This window comes from Vicia villosa, linkage group LG2 (assembly GCF_029867415.1).
Source record: "Vicia villosa cultivar HV-30 ecotype Madison, WI linkage group LG2, Vvil1.0, whole genome shotgun sequence".
NCBI classification, from domain to species: Eukaryota; Viridiplantae; Streptophyta; class Magnoliopsida; order Fabales; family Fabaceae; genus Vicia; species Vicia villosa.
The window spans coordinates 118,743,846-118,761,178 of NC_081181.1; the positions used below are offsets into that span (position 1 = coordinate 118,743,846).

At 36.3% G+C, this 17,333-nt stretch overlaps 1 long non-coding RNA gene across 1 annotated transcript; it reads right to left on the reverse strand.

Annotated features, from left to right (window-relative positions):
• Nucleotides 1-677: 677 nt before the first annotated feature.
• On the reverse strand, nt 678-2,677 carry LOC131646692 (uncharacterized). The gene is made up of 3 exons (XR_009297588.1): nt 2,299-2,677; nt 2,097-2,191; nt 678-1,859 (listed from the first exon to the last, which is right to left on the reverse strand). It is a non-coding gene; the product is annotated as an uncharacterized LOC131646692 (long non-coding RNA).
• Between the last annotated feature and the right edge of the window lie 14,656 nt (nt 2,678-17,333).

The following is a 17,333-nucleotide window of genomic DNA, read 5'->3' on the forward strand; positions in this document are numbered from 1 at the left end:
TCCATTCACCAGAATCCACATCAAGTATTTCTGCAGGAGTTTGTCTCCTCGTCCCCCGCCAAGTGCGACAACGGGATCAAATCATGCAAAGATTTTATCATCTGAGGAGCGCCCAAAATTCGGGCATTCTTTGATATTTAAGTCTCTTTTACGCAAGAGAGATCGAGATCTCAATCTCTCTCCCTCCAGATAAAAGAAACTTAAATAGGGGCATCTGTCATACCCTAATTTTGACCCCCCTGAGATGTCACATCATTGACGTCAAATTCAAAAATGTTTCTTGATCGGTTTGGAAGCCGTGATCAAGACTTCATTCATTCACTCGTTCATTGCAAGACAATTTCATGTCTATGGAGGTTTTCAATTAAAGTGCGCCATTTCCAATTTGTGTGATTCAAAAGGATTGTTTGAAATTTATTTCGTGACTTTTGGCCTATGGATTCATCATAATGAAGAAAATTGGCTCATGTGAATTATTTGGAATTTAGAACAAGTTCAAGATCATTCATGGGAATTTCATCAAATTTGCAAGAGAATATCTTTTTAGTCCATTTGTTGAAAGGATAATTTCAAGTATTGTTCAAGATCATGAATTTAAGGATTTTAATTCAAGATCATTTCAAATTCATGTTGCAAGGATATATTTCAAGACTTGAAATTAAAAGAAAAAAAACTTCACTACTTCAAGGGTATTCCACCATTTCCTTTCAAAAGGAATCATTCAAGTTTTCAATGTTTCAAAGGAATTCAAATTCCATACAATGTCATTCAAGATTCTAAAAGGAGTTTAAGCATTACAAATGATGTTCTTTTACATGAACAATTCCAAATTTCCAAATGAATTACAAGTGGACTTTATCCAAGATTGAAGATTACATTCCAAAATTCAAGATACAACATTCAAATTCTACACAAATTTTCAAGAATGCATGAACCAAAATTACATTGATACAAAGTCCAAGTTCATGCAACTTCTAAAGTTAAAGTTCTATTGGAACTACAAGAACAAAAGAAAAGAAAAGTCTCCAATGATTTCTTGAATTCTTCAATCTTCAAGTTTACATTCTTCAAGTTCAAGTTTCTTCATGCTTTCTCTTCAAGAATACTCATTCACATGAAAAAGAAACAAAAAGGGTGGAATTAGCAAAAGTCAAATAAATAATTCAAAAAAGCCCAAAAGCCCACATGGAGGCCATCTTTTTCGAAAAAAAAAGGGAAAAAGGAAAAGTCAAAAAAGTCAAACAAAGTCAAAGAGGAATATATTATGTCATAAGTGCTATACTTAGAGACTACCAATTTCATGACATGAAGACAAGTTATGTCGTGGAACTTTCACTTGCAAGAGTTATGAAGAATATATTCCCTCCCATGTGCATAATATTCTATCCCATGTGCACAAATTTGTGGAGCTTTGCCATTAAGCAAACTTAGCATGAAAGAAACTTTGCAATGATTATTTTGGAAAGAATATTCTTTGCAATGATGAAAACTTAGTAACTAAGTGAGCTTAAGGGCTAAGCTTTGGTTCCAAAATGACCAAAAATTGTCCTTCATTTGTTCCTCTATAAATAGAGGAGAGGCAAGAAAATATAGAACAGGCAGAAAAAGGGGAGAGTTCAGACAGAAACTTTCTGTCACTCCTAAGTTACAAAAAAGAAGAAAAACAGGGGAGAAAAGAGCCAGCAGTCTGTAATTTCTAAGTTACAGAAAAATACAAAGGTAAGAGGGAGAAGAGAAAACCGCATACCTTGCTTGCTAGCAGCCTTCGATGATGTCTCCCATCTTCGAGCCTCCGTAGATGAACCACAGGTAAGTCTCTCTGCTTTCACTCTTAATATTTCCATTAACCATTGTTGTACCTGCAGCAAGTAAAAAAAATTCAGCAGCAAACAACAATTCAGAAGCAGTTCAACAACATCAATTCATAAAGAAAAATTCAGAATTCGCATCAGTAATAATAACAACTCACAAAGCATCGGTTCAGACTTGGAACAAAAATTCAGTAACAGCAACACTTTGCAACAGTCACGAAATCAACACAGTGGCAACAACAAGCTTACTTGCAGAATTTCAAAAGAGAAAGAATCAATGCATACCTCAAACAATAACCAGCGAAATCCTCCTCGCTGTAGGTAAGTCGATCCTGCCTTCACTCTTAATCTCGCTGTTAATTATTGCTGTACTTGTAAATCTGCTCAAAACCGAAAACAGAGAGGGAACAAGTTATTGTTGCTATTGTTATTAAAAAAAAACTGAAATCGAACCGCACCATAGAAATAAGTTCTGTGAGAATCATACCTTTAATGAACTCTTCCATAGCCGCCGTGAACCGAGGTAAAAAGGGGTTTTCAGATTGTTGTTATTGCTCATCGCTGAGAGAAACCAAGATGAGGTTGTCTTCATCGTTGTTCTTCGTGAGAGAGACTATGAGCTCGAGAGAAACCGCGAATCCGAGAGTAGTTGAGCGATGTTGTTGCTGTTGTTCATAGGAACCGAGAGATAGAGAGAGTCGCTGTTTAGTTGTTCGCTGAGAGAGAAAGAAACAAAGTGAAAGCTTGTTGTTGTTGTTCAACCAAGAGAGAGAGATCCATGAACGATCGAGAGAGAAGAAAGTTCTTCTTCTGGTTTTTGTTTTATCGTGAAAGAGATAGAGCAAGAGAGGAACGAGAATGAGAGGGTGAGGCGCTGCCTCTTTCTTTTACTTTTTTAGGGTTTTCCAACCCAATTGCTTGCTAATAGTTGGGCGGATCCGATCCGACCCGGTCCGACCCAAGCACCACCCCTCTTTGTTTATTTGTTCAGCTTTTTTAATCTTTTGGGCTCTGCACCCCCAATCCGAATTTCAAACCCTCTGGCCCAATTATTCTATTTTTTTTAACTATTTCTTTTAAGTTTTCTTTAAAAAATAGTTTTTTATATAAAAAGACTTAGTTTTTATTTTAATATAGGATTTGGTTTTAATTTTCTAATTCTTATTAAAAATGCCAAAAAATATATTAGATGCATATTTATAATTATGTTCCTAATTATTTTCTTCCTTTCATAAAACTACAAAAAAATATCTTTTCTTAGATTAATTTTGTTTAAGTTTGATATTTTCATATTATTTTGTATAGTTAATCATTTAAATTTTTATTTGATTACTGTTGCACATTACTTGAATTTTCTCACTTCATCCGAGACTTCGAGATTATTTCTCTGTTGTTCTCTGGCTTTGTCTGTTTTGTTTGGTCTTCCATTTGCTGTAGAAGTCCATAAACAATTGCTGGAAAATCATGGAATGCTGTAAGCTGTGAGCTTATCCGACGTTCTATCTTACTGGTGTGGATGCTTAACATCTGTTGAGATCCCAATTTATTCCAAGCATATCATTTGAGGATCAAGGCAACACCTCAAACTCAGAAATCCAATTTCTCATTCTTCGAGGTAAGCCTAAAACTCATAAAACTGTTTTCACAACAGTAATCATTTCAAATCATAAAATCATTTTCAAATTGCTTTTACACCAGTACTGTAAAGTACTGGGCCTCTAATAGAGTGTAAGTCCCAAAAACCTTCTCTTCTTAGCTTGTTTTCAAAACTGTATTTTCAAAATCTTCTTTCTGTTTTCAAAACATTCTTCTGGTATTTGAAGGGCATTATTCCCGGTGAAACTCTTCAGATACCTATGTGACCTTTGTCCATCTTCACTTCTTCTGTTTTCAAAAACCATTAACTGTTTATCATATATATATATATATATATTCAACTGTTATCAACAAAACAACAAAAATTACTGTTGAGGCTCTGTACATACTTCTCCAAAGGCCTCCACTCCATCCAGGTTAGGCTTTACAAGCTTTCAATTTACAGTCTTTATTTAAATTACTGTCAAATATAAATTGTGCATATATATTAGTTTAGAACTACGTTTGAGTATAAACCTTAGGACAGTTAAACTATATATATATATTATAGGAATATGGCCTAGGATTGAGAATGTCTTCCCGGTGAAGGCTCTTTCCTAATTAGAGATCTGTAGTTCAAACCCCCAAGATGAATTATTCCCGGTGAAACATCTTGGCAAAAACCTTAGAATCCAAATAATAGGACACATCCACCCAAAGAGGAATTATTCCCGGTGAAACCTCTTACCCATTTGCTTAGAGCCAAAATAAGTTCAAAACTACATAGCTTTCTCTTGTGCTATAACAAGGACCCTCGATTAGCCTCCTCTTGGGCTTTGTACAAGGACCCACAGGCTTCTTAAAAGCATTTCCAGCTTCCTCTTGAGCTTGTATACAAGGACCCATCAGGTTTCTTATAAACATAGGAACAGGTCTTTAGTCACCTTTTAGCCTACCCTGGTGAGTTTCTTCCAATTTAAACCAGACTTTAAACAAGCTAAGTTTGTCTCAATTCTACATTGAGTACATTTTTGGAATGAGAGACATGGACAGTCTCTGTCACCCTTATCTTCATCAATCTTCCTTAGCAGAGTCTAGGATCTATGTTTACTTCTCCTCAACATGTGTCAGCCTTCATCTTGGGCTTTAAACAAGAAGTCTCCACTAGATAATCTTTCTGCCAATCCTTTCATCCTTTAATAATTAATGGAGAGCTACCCAAATCATTCATTTTAACAAAATCCCTGGAAAGGGTTAGCCTCCAAAAGTCAATTAAAATCAACCTCCATTTCAATAAAATCCCTGGAAAGGGTTAGCTTCCACACATTCTTTCATTTCAACAAAATCCCTGGAAAGGGTTAGCTTCCACACATTCCTTCATTTAAATAAAATCCCCTGGAAAGGGTTAGCCTCCAAAGTCAATTAATAAAAATGTCAAAAAAATAATAATGTCATTTCTCTTAGGAGATAATTTCCCCAAAAGAGTCAAATTCCCTGGAAAGGGTCAGCCTCCAAAAAATATGACAAAGTCAGTCTTTTACCAAATAATTCATCCAGCTGAGTCAAAATCCCTTGAAAGGGTTAGCTTCCAAAGAAAAATAGTCTTTCAATAAATAAAATCTCCTCAGTAGAGTCAAAACCAACAAAAACAGTTAGCCTCAACCTTGGGCTTCATACAAGGCACCCAAACAATAAAACTCCCCTGTCAAGAGTCAGCCTCAACCTTGGGCATTGTACAAGGCAGATAATAGAGTCTCCCCAGTGAGTTCTTCTTCATTCAGTAGCCACAACCTTGGGCTTTGTACAAGGCAGATAAACCATATTTTCATGTGTCAAAGATTCCTAACACCTAGGATCTTTTCCCCTTAGAGTCATCCATACTCAGTTTATTTAAGAGTCTGCCACAACCTTGGGTTTTGTACAAGGCAGAAAATAATGTTTTCCCTTAGCTACAGTCAGCCACAACCTTGGGCTTTGTACAAGGCACATAAAAATAGAGTCATTCATTCAATTATCCTCAACAGTTAGCCACAACCTTGGGCTTTGTACAAGGCACATAAATAGAGTCTCCCTAAGTAGAGTCAGCCTCAATTCTGGGCTTTGTACAGAACACAAAAATACCCTGTAATTAATCCCCAGTGGAGTCATCTCCCAGAGTCAATAATATTAATTAATCAATCAAAAAGCCTCAAGCTTGGGCCTCATACAAGCCAGCTAAAGTCAAATCTTTTATACAGTAGATAGACATAGCTTATCTCTATAGAGAGATATTTTTACTACTCTACCACATTCAAACAAACATTACATTTCAATTTCAATTTTAATCAAGTCTCCCATTTAGGATTTTGAAAGGCATGAGCTGGCAGTAAAACCCAGACATGTGGTAACTTTCCCTAATTTGGATGAGCATCTTTCTTTCATTTAAGAGGCATTTGACTGGTATACTTGCACATACACAAGTAAGGTCCCCCTCTTGAATGAAATGAATTCAGTTATTCTGTCACTCCTTTAAATGTTTGTGGTAGAATAGTACAAATACCTCTCTGTAAAGATGATTTCATGTCTCTTTACTGTAAACAGAGATTTAATTCCAAGCTTCAACCTTGAGCTTTAAGCAAGGCACCAAAAACATTTAATTTCCCTAGTTAGTTCCCCGAACTACATTAAGCTCTGACTTCCACTAGGGATATGTAGGCATGAGGTTCACAAGGAATCTCAGCGAGCTAATAAAATACCAAAAATAGTCAGTCTGTCTGTCTGTCTGTCTTTTTCAAATCAATTCAATTCCTTCTCCTAATACAAAGGAGAAACTTTCCCAATCATTAGCAATAAACACAATCACAATGACACAGAGAAGGTTCCTGTAGAGTACTACAGATATGTAGGGTGTTTAAACACTTCCCTATGTATAACCGACCTCCCGGACTCCAGAATTTCTAGTCTAGGTGAAATCCCCACACTTAGCAAACTCCTAGGGTTTAGTTGAGATCTTTTTTCCCCTTTCCTACTCGTAGGACAAATAAGAAAGTTCGTGTGATATCGTAGGAAGAACTGAAACAAAATTCATCCCACCACGGGCGCATTCTCCTTCCAAATTTTGCGTGAAGGGTTTAGCGTGCCGTCCTCCCAAGTGAAACGGGGAGGTAAAGAAAACGACCACCACATGCATGCACTGGTAATTCAAGATAACTCCTATCAGAAAAACAGTCAAAAACTGCTTTGGAAAGAGTAATAGCTTTTGGAACTATTTCCTAATTAACCGTTTGACCATTGAACAAGACCAAAGACCTTCGTTATTTCCTATAATCTCCATTTGCTATATAATAGCATCTCCGTGAATTACAGAAATCAAACTCTCTCAAAATGTCGTTCATGTGCGTTCTTGTGGGTCGAGTCTGGGTTTGGTATTGTGATGGATTGTTGTACCAAAACCATCTCAGAAAAAGAAAAACACGGGCTGGGGATGTTGATGGTCTCTACCATGGGTTTTTCTGCAATAACAACAAAGATGTTCCACTATATACAACCTTCAGTATAGGAATCATTTTCGTTGTGATTTGTGATCTGAGTTATGAACACAAATTGTGATTTGTGTTCTGAGTTACAAGGAATAACGGCAAGAATCCAGTCTTGGTTCTCTTGAGAACTCGAGCTAGGAGTGGATTTCTTGACACAGACAACAAGTATCTCTCAGGATTAATCGTTATATCCAATTGCAATATATGACATATTGTCGGTCTTTGGCATATTATGGCTAAAAAGGGGGAGAGATACAGATGTTGATTTTGCTACTGAAAGCAAACATGACCAAGTCCTTGTTGTCCAAGTTGCAGCTGACTATTACAAGAATAGTTTTAGCCAAAATAAGCCAAAGGGGGAGATTGTTGATGCTCTGCCTGTCCTGTATTATTGTCTAATGTTTGGCTAAAACATATAATAGCAGCAAATGGTCAAAATGTGAATCTTGCAGGTTTATACAGAACAAAACAGGTACAAGCAAGATGTTAGATGGAATGTCATGACATGAACTCATGACATCGCGCCTGCAGAACTGGAAGGAAGATTCAGTTTGTACTTAACAGATACAGAATATTCTATGTGAATATTATGTAATCCTATGTGGCGCATATTTAAAGGGTCAAAAGGATAATTGAAGAATCAGATCAGAAGATTCAAGATTCAGGAAGAATCAGATCAGAAGATTGGATTCAGTAGTTTCTAATTTAGGAAACTCAGGATTGAAAGACCTTATTTGTAGCAGAACATTTTCTGCATATTTGTAACAACCAGAGTGCTGCGATTTGTAAGCCCAAGTCCAATTGGGATCAGGTTATAAATAGGAAACTTTGGTAACCTAGTTAGAGATATAGAAAACCTGGTTTTAACGATGTAATCATTAGGGTTTCTATAGGTAGACCACCCAGGTTGTGGGATGGCTGCCTTGTCCTTCTCGAAACCTATAGGTTAGAGAAGTGATTGTCCTCACTCGAAGCCTGTAGGTAAGAGTTGAGTATTGTAAGCTTGATTGAAGCTGTGAAGCAGATCAAGTATGTGTTCATTGTTAATTGTGTAAGTAGTTGTTGCAAGGTTGTAACAGTTAGGTATCACCAGGGAGTGGGCAGAGGTTTTCTTATCTTGGATGGAGTTCTGAGATAGAGATTGCATTGGGTAGTGACTAGGTAAACCAGAGGTTGTTTATATAAAATAGTACGATTGATAGTGGAATCTTCTTCTTGGCCTGGTAGCCCCCAGAGTAGGTAGTTAGACCGAACTGGGTGAACAATTAACTGTGTTATTTATCTTCTGCATTGTTTGTTCAATTATGAATGTTATGACTTTGTCTATAACATCAGGTTCAGAAGTGTTAGATGTTCCTATACAGAACCATGTAAAAATTATAATCTGGTTATGTATGCTGAACATATGTGATCCCAGGTCTCATTGACTCTTTCCTAAGAGTAATCAAATAATGAGGAATCCTTGTATTCTGCTTGTGCTACATTAATAACAGATCAAATGTCTTGACATCAGGATTGACATTCGAGTCTGTCATACCAGAATTATCAATAACCATAAGCAAATAGTATGAAATGTAATGCTAAAGATAAATTGCATAAAGTAAAGGCAAGAATTTAAATGACTGAAATTAAAGGCAAAAATTAAAGTGCATTAAAGTAAAGTTAGTACAACAATATGGTTAATGTTGGTAATGATGATTAATCAACCGTTTCGGGATAATTTGGCGCTATGTTAAGCAATCATAGATGTACTTATATAAAAGTAGCATCTATGAGGCCGATCAATAAAATGTATGTACCAAAACAAGTTAGAGAAATGACATAAAGTCATTCTCCTAAAAAGTATAGTACAATAACACACATGGGTGATCAAGACAAAGTGAAGGAGATGAGATCATTACATCAATCAAGTCCTTCTAAGTACCTTAGAAAAAACTTATCATAAATCCAAAGTACTTAAAGTAATCTCATGATGACCTTAAAGTATATTTGAAATGATGAAAGTTCATCAAGTACTAATCCAAACCTAATTGAATAACATGAATACATCATCATCCAATTGATCAAAAATAAAAAGAAAGAGAAGAAGATGGAGATGGAGAGATAAGGTAAAACAAAGCAAGATAGACCAAATAAAATTGGATCATGAATTAGGTCTAACTTTATCAAAATTAATCATCCATTTTGGTGGAATTGGTTTTTCAACCTATCAACACCCAAGTTCCATTGATGTTGATGACATATATGACTTAATAAGACACAATCCAAGGAAATCAGCCATCAACAAGTCACCAGACATTAATATCAAATAATAAAGCATAAAAAGTAGGGGTGGCCAAATGGGTCGTGGCTCGCCATGCCGGCCCGCGCATCCGCCATAAAATGGCGGGTTGGGTTGGGATTTTGGATCCGCCGCCAACCAAAGCCCTTCCTGCCAAAACCCGTCGCCCTCCAATGCTCGCCCCGCCAAACCCATCGCCTGCCAAAGCCCGCCTCGCCTATTCGTTCAGCCTATCCCGCCTTATGTCCGCCCTTTTTTAGTTAATTCTAATAATTCCAATTCTTGATGGTTTACTTTATACATTTATTTGTGAATATATACATTTTTTATGTAAAATTTGTTTAAAAGATGCTTTATAAAAGATTGTTCAAAAAATAAGTGAAAATTTTAATTGAAAAGTAAATAAATTCTATTAATCTAATAATAAAAAAATAAATTAATAAAAAAATAGACGGGCAAGCCCGCCGCCCGCCAACCCGCCACCTTGGTGGGGCAAGCTTGATTTTTAGGGTAATTTTGACTTAGCGAGCTTGCTCACCCCGCTATTTTTTTGGTGGGTTTAAGGCGGGGCGGGCAGCCCATTTTGCCATCTTTAATAAAAAGAAATTTAAAAAGAATTTTAAATGAAAAATAAAAGAGAAAATAACAAAGTATACTCTAAACATTAAATAAATTGCAAATAAAATCACCATAGATTAGAAATAACCTTAGGATCATATATGAATTTTTAAAGATTTTTTAATACATGAAAAAAAATTTAATCAAGAAAATAAGAGGAAATTAATGATTTAAAATAAAACATAAAATAAAATTCCCAAAAATTAACACAAGGTGTGAAATACTAAAAATGATTTTTCTGAATCTTTTGGGGTTTTTGGAGTTAAAATGAATTTTATATGAATTTTTGAAGTTAAATGAATAATATTAAAAAAGAAAATAAAAATCAGAAAATAACAAAAAAAGGAGGAGCGTTGGATGAGAGCTCATTAATTGATGTGGCACATCCTATGGCTCAGAGGCGCGCACTCGTGGTGGAATTTACTCAAATAAAGACATTAGATCTTAAATGAAACCAACCAATCAAATTAAAACAAATGGCAACATGTGATTAGACAAGGCATTTAATTTGTTTCAACAACCACAAACAGAGCTCCCATCATCTTCTCTGACCATCCTCACTTGAGTTTTTTTTAGTTTGGTAACATGAGAAGCTGAGATTTATATCATTGTGTTCGTCTCTTCATCGACATCTCAACCAATAATGATCATCATAAATGTATTCATTCTAAATAGAGAGAATTTTGCAAAAAAGTTCAAAAATGAAAAACAAACTTCAACAAATACGAAAGGAAAATGCATCAGTATAAAAAAATTGAACATCCAAAAATCATCAACATATTAAGAGCTACATTGTGGTATTGAGATTGAAGAAAATGGTTTCTTCTAACTACCTGTGTGAAGTGTGATGAAAAGAGAAAATCAAAGTAGTTGGTAGGAGAAATTTAGAGCACCTTAGAGCTTGATTTTTGTTGTGTTAGTTTCATATGAGAACGATGGAGCTAATGACACTCAGAAAATTGCTCGAAAAACCTTTGAAGTATGAAAACGAAGTCTGGAAAATTTGGTGATCAAGTGTGAATTTGAACAGAGGGGGCTCTCAAAGCATAGAAATAAAGCTGGTATGATCCTCTATTTATAGGGAGTGTGATGCAAGCTTCAAGCGTGTGGAATGATGGTGAAACGATTCAATTCGTGTGAAGATTTCAAGTGAGCAAAGTGTGACTCAAAGGTGACCAAAACACAGCCAAACTTTGTGTTTTATGAGTCAAATTGCTTCATAACACATCATAAATCACGTTTGAATCCAAAACATGTGCTAATTTGATCAATTAAGTGGGTTAAGTTGATAAAAAATTCTGACTGAAGTGCAAAATCAGATTTTATGTGACCATCTTCTAGCTTGTGTGGCAACTTGTACAAGTGGCTTTATGATCCCATTCTTTTTGAAATGTACTCACGTCATCACAAAGAGTGCAATGTGACAAGAAAGGTTACATTTGGATGCTTGTGGAAAAAGTTACGACATCTGAAAGTTGGTAAAAAACAATGCTTAAAATTTAGAACTTTTTTAAGAACAAATGCCTCAAAATAACCTATAACGCTTTCAAATCTTTCATGGCCTTCCAAGCACTTTTAGATTTTGATCCTTGAAGCAAACTTGTAGAGGACATCATGAATGAAATTGTGCAAAAATAAGAAATTAAAAAAATGTTGAATATTGAAGGAGTTGCGATCTTGGGAAGCTGGGCAAAATTCACTTTAATCCAAAAAATGACTTATAATGTTTCTCCAAGCATAATTAGCTCTTGACTTGTGAAGAAAAGTTGTTGAGGATGTCAAAGAGAGTCACTTGCAAAAATAAGCACTAAAAATGTTGAACCATGAGCAAGTTGTGATACTTTGAACTTAGGCTTAAAAATGTTGACTTTTTCAAACTTCTTTGATCAAACTTGAATCTTTTCAACTTTTCTTGCAATCCAAGATACATTGATGCACATATGAGCTCTTCATGATGTATTCTTGATTTATATTTGAATAAATGTGGCTAAATATTAAGGTTGCATGATGATGAAAGCATGGAAATAAACACATGAACCTTGACTTTCTTGAGGAACAAGCAATCAAATCTTTGGCGAATTCTTGACCAATTGAGTTTGAATAGTGCTTGAAGATGATATGACTAAGATTATAGTTCCATCCTTGATGGATAAGCCTTGTTAATCAATGTTAACCACACTCTTGACTCTGATCAGATGAAAACCCTAACCGAGGGAACTTATTTGATCCACTTGTTTCACACTTGCCCTTGCAGAATAAACAAAGGAAAAAATTAATATTTATGTATTTTGATTAGTAGTTAGTAAAACATAAGGCATATAAAGACAAAATGTTCAAGATACACAGTGGGGTGCTTGGTGATCCCTACATAGGTGAGCTCAAAGATGAGAGAGAGTTGGGAGGTAACCAAGCATGTGATCTTGATGTAATTCAAAAGTACATATGAGATGACATCTTAGGGGTAAAAATTAGAGTATGATAGAGAGGTCTGGCTCTGATACCATTTGTAACACCTGAAACTTCTTTCAGGATTACCGACGGATCCCACAAATAAACACGGCTCTTTTCAATATGCTTTATCCTCACTCGTACATTTTCCAGGAAACTTCCTAGAAGGTAACTCATCCAAATACTACTTCAAGTTAAGCACGCTTAATGTGGAGTTATTATTTATTAGGCTACTGAAAAGAAGATGCATCTTGTTAGTATAGGTAGTACCAATAAATCCTTTTAAGTCTTCCTTTAACCACACAGTTCCTTATGTGCACAACCTCAGAATCCTTCTCATTTCAATGTGAATTTAGAGACCACTCATCACCCTCTTATAACTCAAGTATTACATGTTCTACACTCTCTTTTTGCCTTGGGTGTTACAAGGGCCACTATAGATTCCATTCTACCTAAGGCACAAATGACATTGGAGTATATAAGGCATATAAGGAATAGGGGGTCAGATATACCCTAATTTATTGATAGTATTTGTATTATGGAATATGGATAGTATAATGGTTTGTAATTTGTCACTCTGATAATATTATGGATTCTTGATTGATTCTAATATATGACATTTTAATATTATTACATCAGTATACGATTTAATTAATAAAAATTTTATTATGGTTGTTTGCTATGATATTATAAATGGTCTATTACATCAGTATAGTTATTACATAAGTGTATTTCTTTAAAAAAATGGGTCAAATTTTACTACCTTAAGGGTGATAATAGAATTATACTTTCGTAAATTTTACGCAGATGCATCTCTGGACTAATTTAGGGCAAAATAAGGGCGTGGTTCACTTACGAAGAGAAGTGGTGTATATGGGATGTGTAGGGAAGTATACCTCTGGATTATTGAAGGCCAATTTTGGGTTTTTACATGGTGGCTCTTCACCAATAAGGGTGGGAAGAGAAACCCCCAAAACTTTAGGCATCTATTTGGACATTTTGGACATGTTGTTCTCGTGCAATATTCGGTAAGATATATCTTAGTTGTTTGTTTGGTTGACTAGTTTGATAAGAAGATATTTTGGCCAATTTATACTTAAGATAATATTCTCAACCATAAAGTGAATAAGTGAGATATTGCAGGTTTGAACTCGTTTCTGTGTAGTCAAATGCCTCTACACAACTACTAACTGAGATAGCTTATAAAATAATATTTCCATTTTTAATCAAGTGATCACATTGAAAAAGAGATATTGTCTTTTATTTTTGGATTTCTACACTAGTCCAAAAATTGTACAATATTAAAGAATGAGAAATTATTTTAAAAGGTATAAAAAATCATTGAAAGCAATAAAGAAAAACAAAATTATATATTATAGAAGGACTCAATGTCAACAACCATGCATTTTACATATAACGCTTTTATGTCTTCCCTTTCTCCAATTGTCTCCTGATTTAGACATATACTCTAAAAAAACCTTACACAAATCCTCCACACTTCTTGAAAATATCATCACGAAATTCCAAATTTTTATAACTTCTCCACTGCAAGAAGTTGGCTTAGCTTCCATGGTCAATCAAAAATCGAATGATCTTGAAATCACCCATTACACTATATATTATTATCAAACTATCCACCTGTAAGTGAATTTATTATAAGTCTTTAACTTTAAACATAACAGTGACAATCTTCAATGTTTAGGTTTTCTACACAACTCCATATTAAGAATGACCTTGAGTAGCACTTTCGAGCTAACTTTGAGGTTCCTACACCCACAAACCATATTGCAATGTAGTTACTGATACCCATAGTTCTTTCTCAGACTTAATCATGCATCTAGTTTCTTTTTTTAAGGGTTATGAATTGTTGTGAAAAACGATACCAATAACAAAGTATAATAGGGAATTAGGGAACAGAAGAAGAGGAACACAAGAATTGGTTATAACTGCTATTCTTTCACTTTCTCTTAAAACAAGATTACAAGTTTACAAGAATAAAAAATAACCTCTCTCACCCTAAATTAGGATTTGCAGCTTAGCAATGATGAGAGACTAGTATGCTATTTATAATAAAACCTAACATACTAACTAATGGGCTTTTTCCACAAGGCCCATTACACAAGCCAACTTAATAAACAAGCTAACTTAACAAATTAGGGTTTAAACACTAAAACCTAATTTAACATGCTAACAACCCTAGCATCTTCGACATCTGCATGCTCGACCCATCTTCGACTACAGCATGCACACTTCGACACCAGCATGTGAGCAACCCTTCGACTTCATGCTTAACTCTGTCGGACTGTCGAACCAAGAAGCTACCCTTCGATAATACTAGAGTTCGATCCAATATCTCACAAATCTCCACCTTGGACCTAACTCTACAACGTCAAGGAACAAACTAGCTTTCTTCATGCAGCTTTATCAACTGCATACAGTGGAAAAATTTGCAACTCGGCAATGTCTTGGTGATCATATCAGCAGCATTGTCTTCAGTCGAAACCTTCAGCACTTGGACTTCTCCACGCTCGATTACTCCTCTGACGAAATGCAGCCTCACATCAATGTGCTTAGTTCGCTCATGATAGGCTGAATTCTTCGACAAGTGTATTGCACTTTGACTATCACATTTAACAGTGATACCTGGACCTTGAAGTTTCAGCTCCTTCGCAAAACCTTCAAGCCACAATGCTTCTTTCACAGCTTCAGTTAGGGAAATATACTCCGCTTCAGTGGTTGATAGAGCAACAACCTTCTGAAGTGTTGCTTTCCAACTAATTGCAGTGCCAAACATAGTGAAAACATATCCAGAAATAGATTTTCTGGAATCCATACAACCTGCATAATCAGAGTCGACATATCCTTCTATTACTGCTTTACTATCTTCACCCAAGGCTCCACCATAAATTAGGACTCTATTCAGAGACCCATTTATGTACCTTAAAATCCACTTCAATGCTTGCCAGTGAGCCTTTCCAGGGTTCGCCATGTACCTGCTTACAAGACTTACTGCATATGCTATGTCGGGTCTAGTACAAACCATAGCATACATCAAAGAACCAACTATATTAGCATACGGAATGCTATTCATATAGGCTCTTTCGACATTAGTACTGGGACACTGATCAATACTTAGCTTGAATTGAGGGTTTGTTGGAGTCACAACTGGCTTCGAATTCGACATACCAAACTTTTCAAGAATCTTCCGTAGATATGCCTTTTGGGATAAGCATAACTTCGACTTCTTTCTATCTCTTCGAATGTCAATTCCAAGAATCCTGGAAGCAGCTCCCAGATCCTTCATATCGAACTCCTTATTGAGTTCAGCCTTCACCCCCGTCACATCTTCAACATTGTTGCTTGCTATGAGAATATCATCCACATAAAGCAACAAAATAACAAATGAATTACCAGATCGAAATCTGAAGTAAACGCAGTGGTCGAACTGACTTCTAATGAAACTTATGCGTGCCATGAACTTGTCGAATCTCCTATTCCACTGTCGAGGAGATTGTTTCATCCCATACAAAGATCTCTTTAACTTGCACACATAATCTTCCTTCCCCTTTTCGACATACCCTTCAGGTTGCCTCATCAGGATCGTTTCATCTAAATCACCATACAAGAACGCAGTCTTCACATCCATCTGTTCCAGTTCAAGATCGAACTGTGCCACCATGGCAAGCAACATTCGAATGGACCTATGCTTCACAACAGGAGAGAACACATCATTGAAGTCGACACCTTCTTTCTGAGTGAAACCCCTTGCAACTAACCTTGCCTTGTATCTTTTCGACGTCACTCCTTCAATTCCTTCCTTAACTTTGAAAATCCATTTACAGCTGACTAACCTTGCCCCAGCAGGTTTCTTGATCAGTTCCCAAGTATGATTATCATGAAGAGATTTCATCTCATCATCCATGGCCTTCAACCATTCAGTCTTATTTCGACTCCTCATAACTTCCTTGTAGTCTCTAGGTTCTTCGTCTAGAACCTCACTTGCAGAGATTAAGGCATAAGCTATAAGATCTGCATATCCAAGTCTCTGAGGTGGCTTGATGACTCTTCTCGACCTATCTCTCGACAATAGGTAGTCATCATCAGTTTCCTCAACTTCCTCAGCATCTTCTGCTTCTTCTTCGACTTCATCAGGGATATGCAATTCAGCATCAACATGCTCCACCTCAACAGGAATCTCTACCTGTTCCAGCTCTTCGTCAGATGTTTCTGTACTTCGACCAACATCATCAGTTTTCTTAAAAGCCATTTCAGCTTCATTGAAAACTACATCTCGACTGGTGATACACCTCCTGTGACCTGGCTCTAGGCACCATAGCCTATAAGCTTTGACTCCTTCAGGGTATCCCATGAACATGCATTTCAGAGCTCTACGTTCGACCTTGTCTTGCCTAATGTGAGCATAGGCTACGCAGCCAAATACTCTCAGTTTGTCGAGATCTGGTGGATGTCCCGACCAAACTTCTTCAGGTGTCTTCATATCTAACGCTGTCGAAGGACATCTGTTTATCAGATATGTTGCTGTCAAAACAGCCTCAGCCCAGAACACCTTTGTTAACCCCGCACTAGTCAACATGCATCTGACTCTCTCCAAAATAGTTCGATTAAACCTTTCAGCCAAACCATTTTGCTGTGGAGTACCTGCAGTAGTTCTATGCCTTGCAATACCAGAGGCAGCACAAAAACTGTCGAATGCCTCATTGCAAAATTCAAGGCCATTGTCGGTTCTCAACCTCTTGACCTTTCTGCCAGTCTGATTTTCAACCAGAGTCTTCCAACTTTTGAAATTCTCAAAAGTTTCATCCTTAGTCTTCTGGATGAATACCCATAATTTTCTGGAATAATCATCTACTATGGATAGAAAATACCTTGCTCCTGAATGTGATGGACACCTTGCAGGCCCCCAAAGATCAGCATGGATGTAATCAAGGAATCCATGTGTTCTTTGTTTGCCTTTGTTGAACTTCACTCTACAAGATTTTCCAAGTACACAGGGTTCACAAAACTTCAGCTTTTCGACTTTGTCTCCACCAAGCAGATTTTGTTTCCCTAATTCGACCAGAC